Source organism: Ornithorhynchus anatinus, chromosome X2 (assembly GCF_004115215.2).
Source record: "Ornithorhynchus anatinus isolate Pmale09 chromosome X2, mOrnAna1.pri.v4, whole genome shotgun sequence".
Lineage (NCBI taxonomy): Eukaryota > Metazoa > Chordata > Mammalia > Monotremata > Ornithorhynchidae > Ornithorhynchus > Ornithorhynchus anatinus.
Genome location: NC_041750.1, coordinates 29,021,359 through 29,043,202, shown reverse-complemented (window position 1 = coordinate 29,043,202; position 21,844 = coordinate 29,021,359). Strand labels below are relative to the sequence as shown.

Below are 21,844 nucleotides of genomic sequence, written 5' to 3'. Positions count from 1 at the left end.
CAGGCACCTGAGGGGCACAGAGGAGACCTGGCAGGAGCTCGGTGAGGGCTTGGTGGAGGGCTAGCGGAGATTGTCCTGCAGGCCCACTGCTCGAAGAAGGAGCAAGAATGGCTCACCAGAGTCCAGCCTGACTGAATGAACGATGGCCATAGACTTGAGACCTCCTGGGCCAAGCCAGGCTGCAAAATAGCCAAGTCCCTTTTCACCCCAGTATGGGACATGGTGGTGCCTGAAGGACCCTGAACCAGAAGCCCAGAACCATATTTTCTTCAGGACAGATCCAACTGGAGGGTGTGAGGGCCACCTCTCTCTGCCTCCCTTTGCCAACTTTTCCTCAGCCTCTAGCCGCTGGCAGCCTGGCTCTGGAGAAGTCCCACAGTGACAGTCGAACATCCTATCATCCTCACACCAACCCTGCCAGATGGACCAAGCAGCAGTGCTATTCTCATTTGACAGGTGAGGAAACTGAGGCCCAGATAACTTATGTGACTTGCCCTGGGGCATACAGTAGGCCAGAAGCTGGACCAGGACTAGAACCTGGGACTCCACGCTCCCAGCCCTACACTCATCACTGGGCCACTCTGCCACTTCCTAGGGAGCAGCTTGTATGAGGTGGGAGAAGGGGTATCCTGAGATGGTGGAATGGTCAAAATGTCAAGTCCTCCTACCCTCAACTTTGACCTCTATCCTCCCCTTCCTCACCTCCAGCTCCTGCCCCCATCCACTGCCCCCCTTTCCACACTCCAACAGCAGCAGCAGCAGCAGCAGCCACTGGAAGGCTGACTGGTTGTGGACAGAGAGGGCTCACACCCAGCTGGCTTCCAGGATCAGCTCAGCAAGGAAGAGGAAAGGCTTAGGCAACTCAGACCACACCTCAGGTCAGCTTGCATCCACTTAGCTTATTGCATTTTGACTTCTCCAAGCATGGATCCTCTTCCATCTCACCCCTCTCCACCTTGAACCTCCCTTCCACCCTGTATAACACACCCAGCCCCAAGAGACTTCTTCAACCTCTATATAATACCACCCCATGGGAACCAAAGGGCCGCCCCTTTCTGTATATATGAGACGGACACCCAGGTACTCTGAGCTCATCCAGAGCTAATCTCACAACTCTGGGCCCCACATAAAACCTCCACACTTACCCAGTAAATCTCAAGAGGTCCTTCAGGGTGGGGACTGGTAGGATTCCAGCAGATTGTCAAAGCCATCCAAGATCTGGGGGATGGGGGTCCTTACCAATGCTCAGGCTTCTCCTGAGCCTGGTGGGTCTTTCCAATGCCCAGTGATGGGGATGGCACATGGCCAAAGTCAGTTGAGCTTTCCTTTCTCATTTGGGTGGGCGTTGCTGAGTTCATTCATTCATTCAATAGTATTTATTGAGCGCTTAATATGTGCAGAGCACTGTACTAAGCGCTTGGAATGAACAAGTCGGCAACAGATAGAGACAGTCCCTGCCCTTTGACGGGCGTACAGTCTAATCGGGGGAGATTTCCACACCCAGGATGTAGTTTACCGCTCCTTTTTTCCTCTTCCAATAAGATGAAAATCAATAAATGCTGCCTGAGTTTTAAGAACTCTCATAAAGGCAAGGCTGAACATGTGCACAGTCTTAGAAATTCAGTGTGAATGGATTCTGTGTTGGGAAAGCCCCCGTGTTTGCGATAGAAATATTGGGTATTTCCAGAGTTTCTCTGTCTGTGAGGACGACTGCTTTGCCTGGCACTGCCTCACCCTAACTGGTCCCGTCTCCAGGTCGGGGTTTTCTGTTGGGGTTTTCTCATCCAATCTTCCAGTCGGAGAAGTGGAGGTGGAGAGGACTGGGCAAGATCAAAGGGCAACAGATGGCCAAGCTGAGATGCAATCCTATAACACTAATGACAGGGGAGGTTTGGAAGAGAGGAGATACTGCCTGGAGGCCCAAAGAGAAGCAACATGGCCTAATGGATAGAGCCTGGGCCTGGGAGTCAGAAGGACCTGGGTTCTCATCCCAGCTCTGCCACTTGTCTGCTGTGTGACCTTGGGTAAGTCATTTCACTTCTATAGTTACCTCATCTGTAAAATGGGGATTAAGACTTTGAGCCCCATGTGGGACATGGATTGTGTCCCAATCCAACCTGATTAGCTTGTATCTACCCCAGAACTTAGTACAATGGCTAGCACACAGTGAGCACTTAACAAATACCATTAAAAAACAAACAGGGAACATGACAGGAGATGAGCTTCTTCCAGGTATGAATGCGTGGCCTAATGGGCTTCCAGCTGAGAAGTGGATGCATTTTATGCCTTCAATATGCCCCTTCCCCTCGTCCCTTCAGACGGTCTGCTGCCTGGACCCCAGGGTAGTAGAGGCCAAGAAATGCCCCCCTCTGGCTCAGGTCTCGCCAGTGGGGAGACAGGGAAGGCCTTGACCTTTGAGCCTTTCTGGCATAGGAGTCTTACACAAATTTAATTGACTGTATGCTCCTTCAGGGTAAGGATAGTGACTTCTAACTCTGTTGCACCCTCTCAAGTGCTCAGTACATTACTGTGCCTACAGGAGATGGTAAGCTCACTGAGGCTAGAGATCATGTCTATTCACTCTATTGTGCTCTCCCAAATGCTGAGTACAGTGCACTCTTACACAGTAGACTGGAAGCTTCTTTAGGGCAGGGACTGTGTCTTCTAACTCCACTGTACTCCCCCAAATGTGCTCAGCACATACTTTGATTTAAATTATATTATAAATAATTTATTTATATTAATGTCTGTCTTACCCTCTAGGCTGTAAGCTCAAGCACTTAGTACAATGCTTTGCACATAGTAAGCACTCAATAAATACCATTGGTTCACTGATTGATTGATTTGATAGAGAAAAGGATAAGCTAGGCAAATGAATGAGACAGAGTTTGACCATCAGACAGACAGAGAGGCAGAAAGCAAACCCTGTGAACTCTGCACTCAGCCTGTGGCCAGAGAGCTGACCTGCATGCCAGACCTCACTGATCTTCACAGTTTGGTTTTAACCTGAGATGGCCGAGTGACCCCAGGCCAGTGAATGTCGATAGTTGGTAGTCCACCAGGGGCAGAGCTGGTCCTGGAAGATCATGGCAAGGAGATGGGCTTCCTGAGTGCTGGGTTGAACCTCGGCAAATTTGCCTGTCCTAAGGGTTAGCCCTGGGGCTTAGTGTTATTTCATTTTTAATCCTTGTTAAAGCCCTGAGGAACACGGGGCTTTTGCTGGGAAAGTAATCAGCCGGATATCTTCAAAATCTTAATAGGCAAAGTGAATTGACCTCAGTTCGTCTTCACAGAGCTTAGAACAAATTGATCAATTTGCTTTCTAAGTAATTACCAATGGAATGTTGCTTTCCTCTCCCAAAGATTAGCTAGAAAAGCCTAGATTCAGGTACATGAATGCAAAGTCATTTAACATACATGCACTCACATAGGAACACACATACAGACTCACACACACATACACACACACACACACGCATAAAGAGCAGAGTCTGGAATCAATCAATGGTACTTACTGAATACTTACTATGTGCAAAATTCTGTACATCACATGGGATAGTACACTTCAATAAAATGTCCCTCAAGGAGCTTACATTGTACAGGGGGAGACAGACAAAATAAATTACACTTAAGGGAAATAGTAGAGTATAAGGACTGGTGCATAAATGTTGTGAGATTGGGGTGAGTATCAAAGTGATTAAGGGGTAAACAGCCAAATGCAGAGGTGACACGGGGGGAGAGGGGAGAGGGGAAATGATGGTTTAGAAGGGGAAGGCCTCTTAGAGGAGATGTTATTTTAGGATGGCTTTGAAGGTGGAAAGAGTGGTGATCTGGCGGATATGAAGGAGAAGGTTGTTCTAGGCTGGAGGGAGGACAAAGGCAAGGGGCTGGCAGTGGGATAGATGAGATCAAGATACAGAGTAGGTTGGCATTAGAGGAGTGAGATGTGCTGGCTGGGCTGTAGTAGGAGATTAACAAGGGAAGGTACCAGGTAGAGAGCTGATCGAGGGCCTTAAAGCCGATAGTGAGGAGTTGCTGTTTGATGTGGAGGTGGATGGGCAACAACTGGCGGTTTCTGAGGAGTGGGGAGATGTGAACTGAAGCTTTTTTAGAAAAATGATTGGGGCAGCAGACTGGAAAGGAGAGAGACAAGAGGCTGGGAGGTCAGAAAGGAGGTTGATGCAGTAGTGGAGGTGGGATTTGGTGAGTGCTTCATGCTGCAGAGAAAGATCATGCTCAGATGAGTTTCAAGGTTGACAGCTTCTTCATGCTGCAGCCAGACCTGGTACATAAGCTCAGGTGTACACAGCCCAAGCTGTGTACCTGCTCCCAAGATGCAGCCTGGCCCCCATAGTTAGAGGGAGGGAGGCAGATGAGGAGCCGGCAAAAGAGACTGAAAAGGAGCAGTCAGAGTAATAATCATAGTAGTAATTATGCTTATTAAGTGCTTACTGTGTGTAGATCACTGCACTGAGAGCTGGGAAAGTGTACAGAAATGGAAAATAGATAATAATAACAATAATGGTACTTGTTGAGAGTTCACATTGTGTCAAACACTGTTCTAAACCCTGGCATAGATACAACTTAATTAAGCTGGACACAGTCCCTATCCCGCACAGGGCTCATAGTCTAAGTAGTAGGGAGAACAGGAGAACTGAGGCACAGAGAATTTAAGTGACTTGCCCAAAATCATACAGCAAGCAACTGTCAGAGCCAGGATTAAAACCCAGGTCCTCTGACTCCCAGTTACATGCTCTCTTCACTAAACCATGCTGCTTCCTTCCTTCCTACTTTCCTTCCTTCATTCCTTCCTTCCCTAATGGTTCTTCTAGTACGATATGGCCCACAATCCCCTTTTCCACCCTAGTCCTGTGGATGAATCTGCAGATGCTTCCAGACTTGAGTGGTAGGGCTGCAGGGGAGGGGATGGGGCAGGCTTCTTTGGTGTGTGGATGGGGACCCACAAAGTGTGTACTCTTGGGGACCCTCAAAGTATGCTTTTACTCTGGGCAGAGTGCTGCACTGGGTGTCTACTGTACATAGAACACTACTGGGCACCTACTATGTACAGAGTGCTATACTGGGTGCCTACTGTGTGCACAGCACTGAGTTGGACAGTGGGCATCAGGGACAAAACAGTAAAAGAAAGATGTGTGTTCCCAGCCCTCAAGGAGTTTAGGAGAAACACAGACATAAATCATTGACAAAGAGTGAGAGCGCAGGAGGAAGACATGCTTAGAACATTCTGGAGGGGCTATTAGATTAAGCCACCAGGCTTCAATTGATGATTGTTACATCCACGAGCACTTAGAGAGAGTGGGAACCTAGCTGTGCCAAGGGAGGCTGTTGAGCTGGGGGGCATTGGAGAGTTGGGAATTAACATTGAGAGGAAAAGCCTCCTGGGGAAGGTGAAATTCCAGGAGGCTTCCAAGTGGGGAAGCCTGTTTTTGGACGGACCCAGAGAGGGGAGCTGGAGAAGAGCAGGAATGAGGGGTTGGAGGAGGGAGAGTCAAGAGTGAGCGACAATCAGAAGGTGAGTGGGGAGCAGTGAGATAGGGAGATGGAGAACAATGGAAGAAATCAAACCCTCATTTCCAGTGTCCCTTAAATACAGATGGCCTTGGTCCCACACTTAACCTCTAGGCCTCCAGGAGAGCGGTAGGGGCAGCCCCCTCCCCCAGGAACTCCCTGGAAAGGCTTGTTAATAATGAGCGAGCACTTTGTCAGCACAGAGGACTAGGCAAACACTAAGCATTATTGTTATTAATATTCTCATCATTAATGCTTCACTTGGGATTAGAGTGGCGGGGCAATCAGCCCCTGGTGAAAGAATTCCATGAGTGTGCAGGAAGGGAATGCTCATGTGGAAACCAGTCCCTTCAGCCTCTGGGCTGACCATTCCAGGCCCCGTCCTGTACAATGGGAGGATGGGGGACCCTAGCGTCCTGGGGGGCACTCCTTTGGCCATCTCGGCCTGAAGCCAACCCCCATGGTAGGCTTCAGTGTGGGAGCTGAGAGTCATCACTCACAGGCTTCCCGTGTCCACACTCTTTCTGGTCCACTCCAGAATGCTGGCTCAGAAGACCAGATCAGACAACAGGGAGAAATCAAAGACTAAACAGGATTCCAGGTCTTATTTCTGTTGGCCAATTTTATCTTTTTTTTTAAGATAATCAGGTTGGTCATGGTCCCTGTCTCACATGGTGCACACAATCTTACTGCCCATTTTACATATGAAGTAATTGAGGTACAGAGAAGTGAAATGATTTTTCCAAGGTCACTCTGAAGACAAGTGGAGGAGCCAAGATTAGAACTCAGGTCTTTGTGACTTCCAAACCCATACTCTATCCACTAGGCCATGCTGCTTTTCACAAAGAGGGTCAGAAACAAGGTCCAAAATGGGACAGTGGCATTTACTGCAGTGATTGTGAGCCCCAGGCAGGGTCAGGTGTTGCACATAGCAAATATAACAGCACAAAGTGTGTGTTTGTATGTGTGTTTGTGTGTGTGTGCTTGCATACAATGTGGACAGTTTGCAAGTTTACATGTAGTGTGGACAATCTTTGTAGGCTTGCAATGGGCACAGCCTACATGTGTGCATGCTATGTGGACAGTCCATGTGGGCATGCGGTATATACAATCTGGGTGTGTGCATGGTGTGGACAGTCTGCATGTGTACATGATCTGTGTTCAGCCTCCGCAAGAGCGATTGTGTGAGCATGTGTGAGAGTCAGAGGATCCAGGTCTGCCTGAAGAGCAAACAATAGAGAAATCACCATTGTTTCCATTCAAGCATAGTTTAATGAGAAAAGCTTGACAATAGCAGCAGTTGCGAGACAATCTAAAACTTTTCCGTTAAAGGAAGAGCACTGGTGCTCCCACAAATGGGTAATTATATCCTGATTCCAAGTCTTTCCAGTAGAATGAAACAATGTCGTTTTTCCCCTGGATCCTAGAGGACTAGGTATGAAAAAAGTAACCGATTGTGATGGTAATAGCAGGTGACATCATGCATTACCATGGCAACCAAACTTATAAAATAACAATTATGTTAGCAGAAGTTATTTGAAATAGGTTCCTTGATCATCAAGCCCAGTGAAAAGATGAGGCCGATAAAGAGAAAGATTTGTTTCTGCTAGTGAGTTTTGATTCACTGTTTGTTTTTGATTACCCCCCATTATTCCCAGAACTCCTTCAGAAGAGAGAATTCTCCCTTTGTCTCTGGGTCCATGTTAAAGCCAGGCGAGACCTTTTTTTCTCTCCCGTTTTTCTGCTGGAGGAAGACCCCCACTGTTTACTCCTCTGAAAGAGAAGTCTACTCCCCAGTCAGGGGGCATAACACACACTGACTAAAAAATGGTGCTATTTATTAAGCACTTATTGTGTGTTGAGCATTGTACTAAGTGCTGGGGTTGATACAGGATAATCAGGTTGGACTCAGTTACTGTCCCTCATGAGGCTCCCAGTCTAAGGGGAAGGGGGAACATATAATGAATCCTCACTTTACAGATGAGGAAACTGAGGTACAGGGAAGTCAGGAAACTTGCCCTTGGTCACACAGCAGACAAATGGCAGGGCCGGGATTAGAACCCAGGCCTCCTGCCCCCCAGTCCTGTGCTCTATGCACTGGGCCCTGCAACCTCTCCAAACTCCAACTCCAACTCCCACCAAAGCCCCCAACAGGAAAGGGAACCCTGGAAGAACCAAACAACAAGGGAGCAGGCCAGTGTTCCCTCACTGACCCCCCTGCTGCCAGGGTCAAATGACAGCTGAGTGTACTACAGCCTCATTGTCCAGAAATCCCAATGGCCGATGCAGGCCCCTGCCTGTCAGCCGCTTATCCCTCCCAAACCCACCGGGAAACCCCTTGAAACAGAGCCTCTTTAAACTTTCCAAAGGACACGGAGTGATCTGCAGAACTGAAAGCTTTCCAGCCATGCTGTGCTCCGCTGGAACTTTACAGCCCACTTTTTTTTTTTTTGGAAACAAGAAATGGGGAAAACATTAGCTAAAATTGTGTTGGTCTGTACAGTCTTATTCTGCTAAAGACAGGTTTTATGATACATTTAGCCTTTTAAATGACACTAATAGTCCCAGGAGACCCTAGGTCTTTCCTCTAGCCCAACAATTAAGTCCTTCTCCATGCTATTTGGATATGTTGAAACAATTCAGTAACGTACGTCTGTTCAGCACCAGGGACCGGTGAGCCCCACAGAAAAAAAACCCAAAAACTTTTGAATGTTCCAGCCAACTTTAGGCTGGCTCAAAACTAGTTTTTCAATATTTTTACCCTTAATTTTTCTTTCCTTTTCAACTGGGCAAGCCCCTTGAGATCAGTGCAGATCAGGAGTCTGATTTGGTAATGAGCAAATTAGTCACAGTTGGGTCTCTGTGCCCTTCCACTACCCCTGTGAGTCGTCAGAGCAAGCTCCCCAGGTAGAGTCCAGCTGGATTTATTTCTTCTCTGAAATAAAGTGGGTGCGAACCTGTGGGCATGTATGTGAGTATGAATGCGAGGGTCCAGATCCACTACAGTCTGGTGTTGAGTGATGGGGTTGGGCCAGGACTCTGAAGGTGCCATCTGTGTTTATGTGCCGGCCAGGTCACGGGGGCCTCGTTATAGCCACATCGTCTCTGCCTGAGCTGGGGGACTACTGTAGTGAACTCCAGGTCTCCAGTTTGTCTGGGTTCCTGCTTCCCAGCCAAAATGCAGCTCTAAGGGGGAAGGGAAGGAGCACCAGAACTCCCCTAGCATGACCCTCAGGAGAACTGCAGAAGGAAAGAGGACAGGAACCCCCAGGGAAATTGCAGAAGGGAAGGAGCACCTCCTTTTGTGGTTTGCCCCATAGAAACAGCACCCTGCCCACGCCCTCCCCGTCCTTTTCTGCCCATTCCCTGGGAATCTGGGCTGGACACTCTCAGGAACTGGTGGTCAATCAATCAATCAATGGTATTTATTGAGCACTTACTGTCTGCAGAGCACTGTACTAAGCGCTTGAGAAAATATAGTGTAACAGAGTTGATAGACACCTTCCCTGCCCACAACAAGCTTTGAGCCTAGAGTGTTCAGCAAGAAGCCTCTCACTGGCTTGGAGGGCAAAAGGATAGATCCCTGACCCCTAGGTCCTTCCAGGCACTTCACTTCCAGGGCTCGGTCTTTCTGCCTGGAAAATGGAGATGTTGGGAGCCACTACCTCTGGGGAGGAAAATGCTCTGGATGGACAGCTGGCATTCAGTGTCATTCCAGCCCACTCTGGCAGCTATCCACGAGGAGTGGTGGGGAGAAAGCCTTCAATTTAGACTGTAAGCTCCATCTCCTCTAGACTGTTGAGCTCCTTGTGGACAGGGAACATGTCTACCAACTTGGTTATAGTAGTGGAAAGAGCCTGGGCTTGGGAGTCAGAGGTCATGAGTTCGAATTCCAGCTCTGCCACTTGTCAGCTGTGTGACTGTGGGCAAGTCACTTAACTTCTCTGTGTCTCAGTTACCTCATCTGTAAAATGGGGATTAATTGTGAGCCTCACGTGGGACAACCTGATGACCCTGTACCTCCCCCAGTGCTTAGAACAGTGCTCTGCACATAGTAAGTGCTTAACAAATACCAACATTATTATTATTACTTTTCCAAACACTTAGTACAGTGCTCTGCACACAGCACTCAAAAAGTTCCATTGATTGACTGATTGAAAGCAGAGTCATACTGAGGTGCATTTCAGAGAAGTATGATGAAAGTCAAGACTGTCTTGCTCTGGTGCTAATGAGGGATGGAGTAGTTGGAGTTGGCTGGAATTTAGGTTGTCTTTTAGATTCTGTTTTGGGTTTGGGGAGTAATTGAGTCTTTCTTGGTGGTTTACAGGAAGGAATCAGAAGCTGGAGATGGAACATGGGGATTTGGGGGAAATCAAGAAAATAGACATTCAGCCCTGAACCAACAGTGTGATTTCAGAAGAAAACATTGTTAGTGTTTTTCCATTTTGTAAATTAACCTGTTTCATAATTCAGTGATACAAAAAACATGAGTATAAACACAAGGAATTGTGGTTAATGCATTCATGTTTATAAATTACTTTCCAGTTCTCAGCAAAAGAGATGTGCTGACTGTTAAGTACAAGGTCTGAACCCCTCAGCCTGGAGGTGAGAGCCCAGCACATGTTCTCTGCCCCACCCCTTCTTTCCCCCCCACCTCTTTCCTACCCTCTCCCTCCCTCTGCCCTCTGTCTCTGTCTCTCCTGCCCCTCCAACTAGACAGAGAGAACCTCAAAACCCCAGTGTGTCTCCCCCTCTAGACTATAAGCTCATTGTGTGCAGGGGTTATGTCTGCTATATTGTTATAGTGTACTCTCCGAAGTGCTTAGAACAGTAAGCACTCAGTAAATACGATTGACTGACTGACAAATGTTTAATTCCTGACTGACAAATCTTTAATTTCTAACTCTGTATTCTTAGTACAGTGCTCTGGAAACAGTAAGAACTTAATAAATACAGTTACCACTGTGACTACCAATCCCACTACTACAGTCTGAGAGGTCTTTCTCTCATCTTGACTGTAAGCTCATCTCTATACTGTAAGCTCATCATGGGCAGGGAAATGGTCTGTGAAGTCTTTTGTATTGTACTCTCCCAAGCGCTTAGTACAATGCTCTGCACATAGTAAGCACTCAGTAAATACCCCTGATTGATCATCATTGGACCCACATGGTGGTGGAGGTTCTTGACTGCATCTTGTCTGAATGGAAGCCGGCCTGCTCCCCTCCCCAAAAGGCCTTAGGGTGGTGACTGCTAGGTTACCCTACTAAAGCCTCCCCACTCCAGAATTCCAGGTTCAGTATCTTGTGCCAGACTGTCAATCAGTCAATCAGTTGTATTTACTGGGTGCAGAGCACTGTACTAAGTACTTGGGAGAGTACAATATAACAGACTGTCCTATGTCTAGCCCACTCTGCTCACCCTTCCCCATGTTTGGAGCCTCCCTCACCCTAATTCACGGTAGGCAGACCTCAGCTCTCTTCACCTTTCAGGACTCCTGACAGTCCCTCCTGCAGAATCCCTTCTTCTGCAAATTTCTGCTACCCTGGTCATGTCATCCAACAGCCCCCTGAGTGCTCATAGGTAGGTGGATTTACACACTCTCTCATCCAATCAATTATTCACTTATTTCACTTGGCAATATTTGTGTTGTTATGAATTGAATCTACATTTTTTCTTTTGTCTGTCTCCCCCATTAGATTTTAAGATCCTCAAAGGCAAGGACCACTTCTAACTTTGTTATATGTTCCCAAGTGCTTTGCACAGTGCTCAATACACAAATGGAGCCCAGTACAATGCTCTGCACACAGTGGGAGCCCAGTATAGTGCTCTGCCTACAGTAGGCACACAGTTCAGAGCTCTGCATACAGTAGATGCCAAAAACAATGTTCTCTACGCAGCAGACGTCCATTACCACACTGTACATAATCCTCATCATCATAACTGATATTTATTGCATACTTACTACATGCACACAATAGGCACCCAGTACAGTGCCCTGCACATAGCTGGTGCCCAGTGAATACTACTGAATGAATGTCTGTAGCATAATCCAGGCACATTAGGATGTGAATAGTGACTGGGTTAGGGGGGTAAGACAGACTCCTTCCTTTTTGCTCCAAAGAAAAAACAACCCAGTGGGAAGGATGGGGAAATCCCAGTCTAAAGGTAGAATGGAAAAGGTTTCTATTCAGATTTCCCTTTTCTCTTCTGCTTCCTACCCCAGCCCTGCTGGGTTCTTGGAGCTCCAGGCCCTTGGAGGGGGCTGTGTAGAAGCCGTCTGTAATTATATATCAATCTCCCCTACGGATTCCAAGTGCACACAGTGGGTCTGGTGGATGGGCATGTGGAGGAGGAGAAAACCTGCAATTCCAGAATCTTTGTCATTCAAACTCCCCACGAGCCCAGGGTATGGTGGGGGCACGGGGGAAAGGGGTACTGGAGGGAATAGACAGGAATGACAGAAGTGGGGCAGGAGTTGGTGGGGAAAACAGGGTTGGGAGGAAGAGTAGGAACGAGGAGAAAATGAGAAGGGAAAAGGCACCATTTGCATGGAATCAAGAGAGTCCCATTCCACTGTTAGCAGGACCCATAGAAGAAGGAGGGAGAAGATCAGGAGAAGGATTGGGAGGAGGAGAAGGAGAAGGAAGAAGAGGAGAGACCAGACAGACCTGCATTCCAGGCACAGAAGCAGCATGTCCTAGTGGGTAGAACTGAGGTCTGGGAGTCAGAGGACCTGGGTTCTAATCCTGGCTCCACCGTTTGTCTGTTGTGTGACCTTAGGCAAGTCATTTAACTACTCTGTGCCTCAGTTACCTCATCTGTAAAATGGAGATTAAGACTGTGAGCCCTCTGTGGGACAGGGACTGTGTTAATCTGATTAATTTGTATCTACCTCAGTGTATAGTACAGTGCCTGGCACATAGTAAGCACTTAACAAAAAACAATTTTTTTTAAAAGTAGGAAGTGGGGGTGAGAGATGGGTGTGCAGCCCCCAAACTGTTTGATTCTCTTTTAGAGTCCATGCTGTTTGGAAAGCATTTTACAGGGTGATCATTAGTGAGAGAGTCCTGAAGTTTGGGTGGCTGGGAGTGGGGAGGACTTAGGAGGAAAAAACACCCTGGAAACATCTGGATCCTCCAGCTTGAGGGGAGAGGAATAGAGGCAAATGGGAGCCGTGAATTTTTCCTCACTCCAGTCAACAGACTAGAAGAATTAAAATTCCACTAACATAGGAAAGACCAGACCCAGCTGTCCCTTCCAGAACAGAGGAGTTCAGGGATGGGGGCTCAAGGGGTGGGGGATGGCTGGGGTGGGGGGGAGGACTTGGGGAAGTAATTGTGTGGGTCGGCAGGTCTGAGAAAGGAACAAACCCTGATATTCCTGAAGGGAGAGTCATAGTGATCAAAGAGCTTCCCAAAAGCCCAGCGCAGCTTCCTCAATAGTTTTGCTGCTGTCATGGACAATGTTCTTTTTATACCGACAAGAGAGAGCCCGCTAAGTACTTACATGCTTTCTGCCGAAAAAAAAAGAGAGATTTCTAAATCTCACCACAGCCAAGGAAGGGAAAGAGGGGCCTCTATAACTCAGAGACAACCATAGGGCTAAAATCCATCAGCAGTAGCATTGACTGGCCTCCTACTGTGTGCAGAGTACTGTATTGAGTGCCTACTGTTTTCTGAGAGCCTGCTGAGTGCCTATCATGGGCAGAGCACTGTATTGAGAGCTTATGGCATGCAGAGCTCTGTACTGAGGGCCTGATGTGAGCAGAGCACCATACTGGGTGCTTACTGTGGGCAGAGCATTGTCCTAGGTGCTTGGGAAGTAACGACCAAAATAAAAGATGCAGTCCCTAATCTTTCAGGAGATCACAACCTAATAAGGGTGATAGATGGACAGACAGACAGGCATACATTTCTGTCCCACAACAGACAATGATTCGTTCTTTCATCTTCATCGATGAAAATCAATTTTCCTCTAAATCCACTATATATTAATTTATTGTTATTAGTGTCTCCTGAAAGGCTCAGCTGTCACACCACAGTTGGGACAATCTGTTGCTTGGTATTTACTGCACCTTCAGTGCCATACCGGAGATTTATTTTAATATCTGTCTCCTCTTCTAGACTGTAAGTTCCTGGTAGGCAGTGAATGTGTCTACCAGCTCTGTTAAACTGTACTCTTCATTAAACTGTAATGAAGCAGCGTGGCTCAATGGAAAGAGCCCGGGCTCGGGAGTCAGAGGCCACAGGTTCTAATCCCCCCTCCGCCACTTGTCAGCTGTGTGACCTTGGGCAAGTCACTTAATTTCTCTGTACCTCAGTTCCCTCATCTGTAAAATGGAGATGAAGACTGTGAGCCCCATGTGGGACAACCTGATGACCCTGTATCTACCCCTGCGCTTAGAACAGTGCTCGGCACATAGTAAGCGCTTAACAAATACCAATATTATTACTCTCCCAAGCATTTGGTACAGTGCTCTGCACACAGTAAGTACTCAATAAAAACCACAGATTGATCATGGTTCAGTGGAAAGAGCATGGGCTTAGGAGTCAGAGGACTTGGGTTCTAATCCTGCCTCCACCACTTGTCTGCTGTGTGACCTTGGGCAGGTCACTTAACTTCTCCGTGCCTCAGCTACCTCATCTGTAAAATGGGGATTAAAAGTGTGAGCCCCACATGGGACAACCTGATTACCCTGTGTCCACCCCAGCACTTAGAACAGTGCTTGGCACATAGGAAGTGCTTAACAAATGCCATAATTATTAGTAGTAGTATTATTATTATTATTGATTGACTAGGTGGTCTTGCTGTTGATGAACCATGCTGCCCATTTCTAGGTGTTGGGATGTCCGTGCTGGGTCACTGGGGCTAAGTCAGGGATGGAGAGGGGAGAATCAGCAGTGAAGAGTCATTGGGGGATAGTTAGGTACAAAGGGGGTTACATAAGCTGAATATTGATAAGTAACGGGAACAACATTCTGTCTCGCTGAAATCAAATTAGATCAATTCGATCAATATAATTAGTGGTGCTCCATTCCACTCCTTCAACTCAGGCTTGCAGAAAATACCTCTTGTAAATGGTTTACAGCCCAGAACATTAGAACACTCCAACCCCTCTCTAAGCTCTCAAAGCACACGGCTGTCCCCATCGTGGCGGCACCATTCAGAGTGAGGACTCGGAGGATACCCAAGAGACCGATCTAGCCCACTCCTGCACGAACGTTTGCGGTCATGCAGATGGCAAAATTATTGCGACTGTCAAAAAGCACTTCCTGAAATTCATTCCAAGCTCAAATGTGGTCAAAATCACTGGCCGAATTGAAGAAACAGGTTCTGGACCTCCGTAATGACCAAAGCAGAGACACTGGGGCAACTTGCTGGACGCCGGGCCAGGTTGCACCCAGTAAATCAGGAGAGGCAGTCAACTGTTTGGCAGTTCCCCACTACCTCCACCAGACTGAAGCCCCCAAGGCATTATTGGTGAATTAAGCCTTCTCTGGGTCACTGGAAAGGGATCTGATATTCTTGCAACCTCTCAGCCGGGTCCAGACCTGGGATTCTGGTCCCTTCAACAGGGATGGCTCTTCCTCTGACTTCTTCCAGATGACGCCTCCCTGCTGAACCATGGCTTCGGGAAAACTTGGACGTGACCACCATCGCCTCCACTTCTCCTGGCATTATACGTCCTGAACACTGCACTAAGCACCTACTGTGTGCAGAGCGCTATATTGGGTAGCACTGTTCTGCTTTTTTTTTCAATGGTATGTGTTAAATGCTTATGAGGTGCCAAACACTATACTAAGCACCGAGGTAGATACAAGCTAATCAGGTTGGACACAGTCCCCATCCCACATGGGGCTCACAGTCTTAATCCCCATTTCACAGATAAGGTAACTGAGGCACAGGGAAGTTAAGTGAGTTGCCCAGGATCACATAGCAAGGGGTGGAGCTGCCCAAGGAAAGTTAGCCAGGTGACTGGTCACCTGGTGAGCGATGCTCAGACATCAGGGGTAGAGGGGTGACGCTGTGTCCTCCACAATGGAATTAGACGGCACCGTGGCCTTATCCTCAAGGAGCTTATGATCTAATGGAGCGGACATCAATGCAGGAAGAATGACAGAATGCGAACAAAGTGAATAAACCCAAACAAGTAAATAAGTGGAAGAGAGTAAAACCATAACCTTACTAAGGATACAGTATAGTGAGTGCTCAATAACTATGAAAATGACAAGACAAAACATAGTTATCAGACAATCCATCTCCCATCAGACCCCCTCATGGATTCTTCCAAATCACCCAAAGAGCAGTGGAAGATGAGGTGTCCAGGGGGAACTGAGAGCCCATGGTTTGGTTTCTTGGAATCTCTCTTCATTACAATAACAAAGATATTCTTTGATGCATTAACTTCTGTAGTTTTAATTATACTGAATATCCCGAAGCTGATCATGTTTATGTACTGTAGCTACTTAACGTCTCATGTGTTCAGGAACGATGGCTTAATTCTGATTGCAGGGCTTGCAGTTGTAGCACTCCAAAATATATTTGAATAATTTTCTAGGGCTGCCACAGTCATGGACGATTTTTATAATTGGAATTAAGATATTTATTTGATTGTACCATTAGCTACCCTAGACAGATTTGAATTTTCTCACCTGCAGGCAGGCATCACCAGATGAATGGTTAAGGTGACTTGGAGGAAATTTGGCTTTGTATTTCATGCCTGGAACCTACCAGCAATAGCTCCACAGACTAAACTCCCCAAGGACAGGACCTGCATCTTATACTTTTATTGCTCTCTCTCAAGGGCTCTGCACAATACAGTGCACACAGAAGGCATCCAGCACAGTTCTCTGCACCCAGTAGGTACGCAGCAAAGCACTTTGCACACAGTAGTCACCCAGTACAGTGCTCCAAGTACAATAGGCACTCAGTACAGGATTCTGCACACAGTAGGCACCCAGCATGGTGTCCTGCATGTAGTAGACACCCAGCACGGAGCTCTACACACAGTAGGCACCCAGCATAGCATTCTGCACACAGTAGACACAAAGAATCATGCTCTACACCCGACACTCCACCCCACCCTCACTTGCAGAGGACTTGGAAAACCTCCCAGAACAACTCCACCGGCTAAAGCAGAAACGTGCTTCTCACACAGCTCCATTTTCCAGAAAACATTAAACTCCATCAAAGCCAGATTCTGGCCTTTGTGTGCCTTTTGACAATCTCTTGAAGGATAAAGATCAAAGGTTTCACTCCTGGCACTGTGCAAGGGCAGCTTTTAGCTGGTCCTTTCAGACGAGATGAGAAAAAATGCTTAAAAATCAGCACTCCCGAGTGGCAGAAATGGTAACCCAAGCAATTGGAGAGGAGGCAGGCTTGGGCTGGGAGGTTCAAAACCACTTAACTCGATCGGTTTCGGAAGTATACCTTCTTCTCTCCCATTCCTAGCACAAATCTGAAGTGTTTTCTTTTCTGTTTTTTCTATTTTGCAGTTAGTCACTTCAAGTTGTTTGGCCAGACCCAAACTGGATGGCTCTTTGGGAAATATTCTTCTGAAGAAATTCTGGAGGTTGCAATGTTCTGTAATATTCCACATTTAGAATTCTTCCTCACTGAAAAATGGAAACAGAGATGAAGCGCAGTTTCTTGGACTCCAAGCTTGAATGAGGCTAAGTGACATCCGGTAGGCGTGCTCGATTCTGTTTGAACCACACCCTCCATTAAATCCCAGGAATGCTAAGTCTCTGTCTTCTGTCAGCTTGAGGTCTCCAGGTTGAGGCGACATCTCTCCTCTCAGTCCTCTGGGTTTTGGGCCAGGGCTGTCAGGGGCAGCTCTGGGAGGGTTCCAAGGCAGAGACCAGGACCTAACTGCTCCTGACAGACAAGGAAGCCGGGCAGGTCCCGGAGTCGAGAACTGTCCGTCACCCAAACCTGCCATCCAGTCCCAGACCTGCCAGGCCTGGTGTCCAGATACAATTCAGGGCCCCAAGACGGTCCAGGCTGTCCTGGCTGATGTTCTTTCCACAGGGAGCTCGGTCACTGGCTGCCCTGGGGCAGCAGTCTCTGCACCCTCCGTGCCCCCTGCCACCCACTGAGCCGCTGGCCTTGGAGCTGGAGGCCGCAGCTCCTGGCTCTGACCTTGTAGGGTCTGTCACCTTAACCCCATGGTGAACTGGATTAATGCTGCGTCTGAAACAGAGTCCACACCACTCACCCCAACACTATAGGCCAAGCCAGAATATGGTCCATTCTGGGACCCTTACAGCTGGAGGCACCCACTCTGGGCTGGCGTCCAGTCCAGCCCGGCTCCTGTCCAGGTCATGTCTGGTGCTCGGTTCCTGTCCAGCTCTGGTCTAGATCCAGTTAATTTCCCAACCAGCTCTGGCAAATGTAATCAAAAACAGGCATCCAGTAGTCATCATGATCATCAATGGTATTTATTGAGCACTTACTCTGTGCAGAGCACTGTATTAAGCATTTGGGAGAGTACAGTATAACAATAAGCACATTCCCTGCCCACAATTGGCTTACAGTCTAGAGGACTCTCCCAAGTGTGTAATACAGTGCTCTGCACATAGTAAGCACTCAAATACCATTGGTGATGATGGTAATGGCTACCGGATGTCTGTTTTTGATTATATTTGCCCCGTGACTTCTTTCCCTACATGGGCCCTCCCCAACTCCTCTTAGACCAGAGACCCTGGGAGTCAGGAGTGTGTCTGATCAGTGCCTGGGTACCTTTCCCCAGAGCTGGAAAAATGTAACAGTGGCTAGAAGACTGTATTCTACACTGTGACTAGCCCATGCCCATCAAGAGAAGCCAGACCAGGCCAGAGTGTCAGCTGCACACGGTGGGGAGAGATTGACCCCCATTCTACATCGATCACTCAGTCACCAGACATCCATTTGCTCAGACAAACACTGCAGCCTTTCTCCCCATCACCCATCTTCCCTCTTCCAGCTTCTCGGTGCTTTTAATTAAAAGGAAACTTTAAGATGTAACTCAATGCGTCAGGAAAAAAAGACAAAGGATCTGAGAGGAGGCAAGGAAAGTCACATATTTGCAGATCTTTAATGGAGAGATTTAAAAAATATTTTCTTACCAGATTGGAGTTAAGGCTCCTGTAGGTGAGCTGTGAAAGCTCCTTCCCGTTCCATAATTAGAAGTGAATGTTCTTTAATGTGCAATAATAATGCTCAAGCTGGGCTATTTTGCAGCTAATAATTATACACAACAGCGTGGGGCTTGAGGGCTAACAAAGTTTCCTGCTTAATGTGTTTCCCATTTTCCTGCTCTCTCTCCTCCCTGCCTATCTGTCTGTCTGCCTGTGTGACTGCCTATGTGCCTACTTGTCGACCTGCCTTCCTAAGTCCCTGCCTTTCTGCCTACCTACCTACCTGCCTGTCTGTCTACTTGTCTGTCTGCCTGCCTGTCTGCTTGTCTGTCTGCTTGCCTGCCTGCTGGCCTATCTCCCTGCCTGGCTCCCTGTCTCTCTGTTTAAACAGTCACCTGCCTATCTGAGAGAAGCAGCATGGCACAGTGAGAAGCAACAAGGGGATAGCTAGAAGCAGCATGGCATGGTGGATAGAGAAGGGGCCTGGGAGTCAGAAGGTCATGGGTTCAAGTCCCACCTCCGCCACTGTGTGCGACCTTAGGCAAGTCACTTCACTTCTCTGTGCCTCAGTTTCCTCATCTGTAAAATGAGGATTGAGACCGTGAGCCCTTTGTGGGGCAGGGACCGTGTCCAACCCGATTTGTTTGTATCCACCTCAGTGCACAGTATAGTCCCTGCTGAACATAGTAAGTGCTTAGCAAATACCATAATAATTATTATTATTGTCTTTCTGCCTCCCCCTGCCTATCTGCCTGCCTATCTGCCTGTCAGTCAGTCATATTTACTGAGGGCGTACTGTGTGCAAAGCATTGTACCAAGTGCTTGAGAGAGCACAATATAACCATAAACAGATACAATCCCTGCTCACAATGAGCTTGTCTGCCCGTCTACCTGCCTGCCTGTTTATGTGTCTGCCTGCTGCCTATCTGCTTGCTCCCAGCTCTGAGCTGCCTCTCGATTGTTCCCTTCAGGCTGGAAAGGGAAGGAGCCCAGCCCAGTTACAGTTGCCTGTGAAACTGTGCAGACAGTACCATCGACTTACCTAGATCAGCCCAGACAGAGACAGCCAGAGCAGACTTACCTTTCCAAAGGAAACTGAGCAGACAATACCACAAGCTTGCCCAGGAAATGCAGCAGGCAGACTGTATCAAAGGAGCAAATATCAACATTATTATCATTATAGAGAAGCAGCGTGGCACAGTGGAAAGACCCCGGGCTTGGGAGTCAGAGGTCATGGGTTCAAATTCCGCCTCTGCCACTTCTTAGCTGTGTGACTGTGGGCAAGTCACTTAGCTTCTCTGTGCCTCAGTTACCTCATCTGTAAAATGGGGATTAACTGTGAGCCTCACGTGGGACAACCTGATTCCCCTGTATCTACCCCAGTGCTTAGAACAGTGCTCTGCACATAGTAAGCACTTAACAAATACCAACACTATTAAAGAAGATAGGACTCTTCTGCTCCCGGGCCATGGGGTAGTGAATAGAGCATGATCCCGGGAGTCAAAAGTGCATGGGTTTTAATCCTGGCTCTGCTACTTCTCAGCTGTATGACCTTGGGCAAGTCACTTCACTTCTCTGTGCCTCAGTTACCTCATCTGTAAAATGGGGATTGAGACTATGAGCGCCACCTGAGACAGGGACTGTGTCCAACCTGATTTTCTTATATCCACCTCAGTGCTTAGTACAGTACCAGAAACATAGTAACCACTTAACAAATTCTATTATTATTATATGATGTGTGTCAGTCTGCCTCTCCTTTCGGGCTTTAAGTTCCCTGAGGGCAGGACTCATTTTCACTTTTACTGTCCTCTCCCAAGCACTGGAAGCAAGGGAGCAAGGGGAAAAGCAGGAGTAGAAGAAGCTGGGGGCACACAGAGAGCAGCAGGAGCATTGGGATAAAAAAGAACAGGGGGACTAAGCAGAGTCCTGGGAGCCAGAAGCCACAGGAGCAGTGACATCACTAGGAAGGGAAACATCCCACCAGGTCCCCCCACCCCCGGAGTGGGTATGGGTGGGAGCCAGTGGAGAGTGTATTGGCCAGGGTCATCCTCCTTCCATTCTGGTCAATCCCGAGGCAGAAGTCCCTTCTGGCAATCCTGTCAGCTCCATTCCCTAAAGTCTCTATTCTCCTGGGAATTTGGCTACTCTCTGCTGACGGTCACTGCTGCGTCAAAAGGGAACCACCAGCACAACCCAGCACAGGAAGGACAAATGCTTTTTAATATAAAAATTAGGGCTCCTCCTGGGGCTAGACAAGGAGGGGCATCTAAAAATGAGATTAGGAAATAATAACTAAAGCGGTTTGCTTTATTACTCCAGGTGAAGCCAGCGTATGAATTGCCTCGTCAGAGGCGCTGGCGGCAAGGATGGTGGAGATTGGAGTGTGCGCAGGGCAGTTGTCTCCATGACCACACATTCAGAGACCACATCTGGATCCACTCTGAAGTGAGTTCCGAACTCCAAGGTCCCCAAGGTGGCATGTGGGGGATGGTGCTCGTCCAGCCACAGCCCCAGGTTGAGTGAAATGAATGAATTTATCTCTGGTACCACAAGGGCCTTCTAGCTCAGCAGAGTTCTTTATCTGTCAGCCCAGCTAGCTGGGCAGACTCAGAGCTGGGGGCCAGGCCACGGGGAGAGGGCATGCAGGGTGGGGCATGCAGACTTCTGGGGCAGCTGGATGGGGGCAGGGAGGGCAGATCCGTGACAAAGAGACTCAAGGGCCTGATTCCCATCCATCAGGGAGGACGCCTCCTCACACAGCCACAGCCACAGCTGGCTGAGCTCCTGGGGCCAAAGACTCACCCTGCCCAGAGTCAGGAGGGCTGGCCAGTTGTGGTAGACCATGGCCTCATACTTCCCCGACTCAGCCCGACTGAGCCCAGTCCCAGGTGAGGGAGATCCTGCAGGAGAATGTGGATAGCTCACAGCCACCCATTACCCTGATGCCAGCGTCAGAGCATCTGATAGCCAGTTGCAGGCATGGGCCCTGTGGGCAGTATGAACTGCATGTTGGCCTCAGCCTCCCCTGCTTGCAGTGTGGGATCTAAACCAGCTCTAGAGCCATTGTCCAATGTAGGGGACAGCGTTGATACACTTTACTTTAGATCTCTCTCTCTCTCTCTGCTCCCCTCCACTCACCCAGGTCGTCACTGGACAGCGAAGAGAATGCATGTGTGAAGGTGAAGGAGCATGCATAT

The 21,844-nt window shown here is 48.1% G+C and overlaps 1 long non-coding RNA gene across 2 annotated transcripts; it reads left to right on the top strand.

The window, feature by feature from the left end:
* Window positions 1-7,034: 7,034 nt before the first annotated feature.
* LOC120638093 lies at window positions 7,035-21,235 on the top strand. 2 transcript variants are annotated; one of them, XR_005659579.1, is made up of 6 exons: window positions 7,035-7,138; window positions 9,857-9,957; window positions 10,075-10,134; window positions 11,019-11,109; window positions 17,025-17,215; window positions 20,967-21,235. It is a non-coding gene; the product is annotated as an uncharacterized LOC120638093 (long non-coding RNA). The 2 variants fall into 2 exon arrangements; XR_005659580.1 differs by lacking the exon at window positions 20,967-21,235 and having other exon boundaries at window positions 17,025-17,272.
* Window positions 21,236-21,844: the final 609 nt, after the last annotated feature.